Genomic DNA, 4,781 nt, shown 5'->3' with positions numbered 1-4,781 from the left:
CGCCCCTTTTTTTTTTTTTTTTTTTGCTGGATTAAAACTCCTTGCCAGTAGTTCGGTATTTTTTTTTTCCTTTTTGGAATTCTCACATAACAGAAACGGCTAGAGATTATTTTGTTCTGATCTTATCTATTTGTCTCTGTTCTGCATCTCTCTTCAAATGTGTACTTTTGTTCTTCACAGTCATTAAAATATATATTTATATATTTTATGTTGTCCTTCAGCTCAGAAGGTCAGTGATGGCATCATGAGTAAATCAGGCCACTGCAGAATATCACATCAGCAAAAGGTACAGGTAATTTTTTTAAGACCCCATGAAATCAAAGTTAAATCAGCACATCTATATACTAATGTACTGCTAAACATTAAAAAGCAACATATCTCAATGGTAAATAATACTAGTAATAATATATTCAATTTCCAATAATATCCCATTTTTTCCCTCTTTTTGTACTTCCTTAGTGAGTAACATAGCTCTCAAATTACAATTTTTGTCAATGATCTTTCAGTGCATGGCTTAAAGAGTCAGCCCATGGAGTTGTGGGCAAAGTGGACAGGCGCATCACTATGGTCACTGGGTTGAATGTGCAGCCTCCTTATGCTGAATATCTCCAAGTTGTAAATTATGGCATTGGAGGACACTATGAACCTCATTCTGACCATGTTACGGTGAGTAACAAGAATTTTATTTTACTTTATGTTTTCCAAAACATTCACACACATTTACGGGAAAACATTTCCAAAAATTCTGAAATACTAAAGTGCTTTTCAATGCAGAAATTTCTTATTGGTAATTTATATTGTATGTACATTATATGTCATGATGCAGACCCATTGTGGATAATGGATTTTATTTTATTATTATTTTTTTTAATGGCAGTCTGACTCTAGTCCATTGTACAGACTAAAAACTGGGAATCGAGTGGCTATGTTCATGATATATCTGACCCTGGACCACAAAAACAGTCTTAAGTCGCTGGGGTATATTTGTAGCAATAGCCAAAAATACATCGTATGGGTCAAAATTATAGATTTTTCTTTTAAGCCAAAAATCATTAGGATATTAAGTAAAGATCATGTTCCTTGAAGATATTTTGTAAATTTCCTACCGTAAATATATCAAAACTTAATTTTTGATTAGTAATATGCATTGCTAAGGACTTAATTTAGACAACTTTAAAGGCGATTTTCTCAGTATTTAGATTTTTTTTGCACCCTCAGATTCCAGATATTCAAATAGTTGTATCTCGACTAAATATTGTCCTATCCTAACGCACCATACATCAATGGAAAGCTTATTTATTCAAATCTTGATCTTGATCTTGATCTTGATTGCTTACTTTCTTAATTAAAAGACAATATCTTGTCAATATAGTTTGGATTGAGAAAGTAAGTATGTGAGTTTTGGAAGCATTCAGCAACTGAACTTGATTTTTTCCTCTTTAGCTGAGCTCTGTGGAAGCAGGATGATTCACAGCCTTTATTTACACTATCTTCAGTGTTCCTGTAATCGAGGTATACAATTCCATACATCATTCTCACAGTCAGAATCACTCAAGACAGAACACAACCAGACTTTACTCTGCACAGCTTTCAGAATGCTATGCCCTGTAATGCTGAGTGATAACAGATTGTTTTCTATTGAGGTCAGACATTTCACTGGATATCCTGTTACAACAAAAGCTTTAGGGTTGGGAGTCGGTGTCGTTTCAATAAATTAACTGTTGGAGGACCCTGACAGATAGCTATCTAGAATTTTGAACATTCACCTCCAGGCACTCAGTTTTTCACCACCCACCAAGGGGATTGTATCCCAGCACAACCTCTTGCAGGGGATAAAAGGGAATGTGCATTAATAGAAGTTCAGGATTCAGAATTTTGGCTATTACATACACAGTCAAATAAGCTTTTAGACTACATAAACATAATAAACAACATTGGAATGTTTCTTTATTCTTTAATTATGTTATAGGATTTACAGTATCAACTGATGGGTTGAAATTTGTCTTTTTTTTTTTTTACGTGTTTGCTTTCCAGAATGGTGCTCTCTTCTGGTGGAATCTTCATATAAATGGTCAAGGAAATGTTGACACTCTTCATGCTGGCTGCCCTGTCATTGTTGGCGATAAATGGGGTATGATTGTTGTATCTTGTGTTATCCAAAGCCATTTACATTGCATTCAAGGTATAAATTAGATAAGTTGATTTGATATAAATTCCCTGGAAAACAAACAGATGATTTTGATAACCAGCTGACCTTCAAAGACCACATTGCAAAGACCGCTCGATCTTGCAGGTTTGCATTGCACAACATCATAAAAAAAAAACTCTCTCTCTTTATTTATTCCTTCTCTTTCTAGCTTGTACTTATTTGAACAATGTCTAAGAACTTGGTATTACAACCACTTCCTGTGTCTGTTTGCCTCTTAAGAAGAATCGCTTTATGTATCACCCAATTGTAAGTCGCTTTGGATAAAAGCGTCTGCTAAATGACTAAATGTAAATGTAAATGTAATGATTTTGGTGTTGACAGTGCCATACTCTACTAATTGAGCTACAGGAATGCTCAAACAAATTTAAAAAGCAAAGGAAAAATGTGAACCTTCAACGAATTGGGAATGGATAGTGGAGCTTTTATAGGACACAATTAAAGGACAAGGACAATTAAAGTTCTGCTATTATTTACTCATTTACTCTCCTGTTAAGCCTAAAAAACATTAAAGATGTTACAGATCCTTGAATATGACTTATCCCAAGACTTTTGAAGCCTTATGATTTCTGTGAAAAACATACCAATATTAAGACATTAGTCACTGTCTTTTCTTTTGTAGTTGCCAATAAGTGGGTTCATGAGTATGGGCAGGAGTTCCAACGTCATTGTAGCCTTAATCCTGAGGAATGAAGAAAGCAATGGACCATTTAAAATACAAGAGTCAACCCTCCTAAAGGAGCAACATTGGCAAGCGATGGAATGAAAGGCTGAAAATGAAGGGGGGAGAGATGTCTGCCTTAATGGGTGATTTGAAACCACAGCCTTAAGGAGAGAGACACATGGATAATTCTCATTGCTGTCTGAAGAGCACAGGGAAATAAAGAGATTGACACAGTGTTTGTTTGTTTGTGGGTTAAGGAGTGGTTTTGCATGCAGCCCTAAGGGCAAGCTGACCTCTTCATTCTGACCTCTGTTTTTGACAGCAAACAATATATATAAATATATATATATATATATATTACATTTACATTTACATTTAAATTTAGTCATTTAGCAGATGCTTTTACCCAAAGCGACTTACAAATGAGGACAATGGAAGCAATCAAAATCAACAAAAGAGCAATGATATACAAGTGCTATAACAAGTCTCACTTGGCAAGGTTGAGTTGAAGGTGATGGTCCTTCATCCAGCAAGAAATGTCTGTTAGACAAGCTGAGATGCAAGCAGCTATCTTTGGATCATCAGGATGGAATGAGAGGTAGAGTTGAGTAGGTAGAGTCATCAGCATAGCAGTGGTATGAAAAGCCATGTTTCTGAATGACAGAACCTAAGGATGTCATGTAGACAGAGAAGAGAAGTGGTTCAAGAACTGAGCCCTGAGGCACCCCAGTAGTAAGATGTTGCGACTTCGACACCTCACCTCTCCAAGATACTTTGAAGGACCTATCTGATAGGTAAGACTCAAACCACAGAGTGCAGTACCTGAGATGCCCTTTGCCAATAGGGTTGACAGGAGGATCTGGTGGTTAACCGTGTCAAAAGCAGCGGACAGATCCAGCAAGATAAGTATTGAAGATTTGGAATCCGCTCTTGCCAGTCTTAGGGCTTCAACAACTAAGAGCAAGGCAGTCTCCGTTGAATGTCCACTTCTGAAGCCAGACTGGTTGCTGTCAAGGAGGTAGTTCTGTGTGAGAAAGGCAGAGACTTGGTTGAACACAGCTCGTTCAAGTGTTTTTGCAATGAAAGGAAGAAGGGAAACCGGTCTGTAGTTCTCTAAAAGAGATGGGTTAAGGGTGGGTTTCGTAAGTAGTGGGGTTATATGAGCCTGTCTAAATGTTGAGGGAAAAAAAACAGTGTGAAGAGATATGTTAATGAGGTGAGTGAGTGCAGGCAACTACAGGAGAAATGGCTTGAAGGAGATGAGATGGAATAGGATCAAGCGGACAAGTAGTAGGATGATTAGAAAGGATGAGTTTGGAGACTTCTGCCTCAGAGAGTGAAGAGAAGGATGTGAATGAGTGTACGTTTGCTGGTAAGATGTGCTTGAAAGATTGTGGTGTTGAAAATTGTGCACTGATGTTTTTAATTTTATCAATGAAAAACGTGGCAAAGTCGTCAGCTTTTAGAGTTGATGCAAGAGGGGGAGGAGGAGGACAAAGGAGCGAGGAAACATCAAGAGATGATAACTGTTCAGGGGGAGAAAGCGAAGATGAAACCATAGCAGATAGCCGGGAGGGTGAGAGTGAGCGTAGGTTAAGTCGAAAAATGACATGTGGAGGGGTATGTGTTGTGTCAGGAATCATGGTGAGGTTAAGAGTGAGGAGGAAGTGATCCGAGGTGTGCAGTGGAGTAACCAGTACATGATCAGTGGAGCAGTCTCGTGTGTAAATAAGGTCCAGTTGGTTGCCTGATTTGTGAGTAGCCGTAGTTAACACTCGCTTGAGATCAAAAGAAGCAAGCAGAGTGTGTAAGTCTGCAGCCTGAGGTATATCTAGGTGGATGTTGAAGTCTCCGAGCATAACTGGGGAGTACCATCCTTTCGGAAAGGTTGAGAGTAGAGGTCTGCATGGG

General features: G+C 38.0%; 1 pseudogene; it reads left to right on the top strand.

Moving 5' to 3' along the window:
* The window catches only part of LOC107694016 (prolyl 4-hydroxylase subunit alpha-3-like), an 11,014-nt pseudogene extending 7,942 nt beyond the window's left edge, over positions 1-3,072 (top strand).
* Positions 3,073-4,781: the final 1,709 nt, after the last annotated feature.

Source organism: Sinocyclocheilus anshuiensis, unplaced genomic scaffold (genome assembly GCF_001515605.1).
Source record: "Sinocyclocheilus anshuiensis isolate Anshui unplaced genomic scaffold, SAMN03320099.WGS_v1.1 scaffold2360, whole genome shotgun sequence".
Taxonomy (NCBI): domain Eukaryota; kingdom Metazoa; phylum Chordata; class Actinopteri; order Cypriniformes; family Cyprinidae; genus Sinocyclocheilus; species Sinocyclocheilus anshuiensis.
This window is presented reverse-complemented; position numbering and strand designations above follow the sequence as displayed.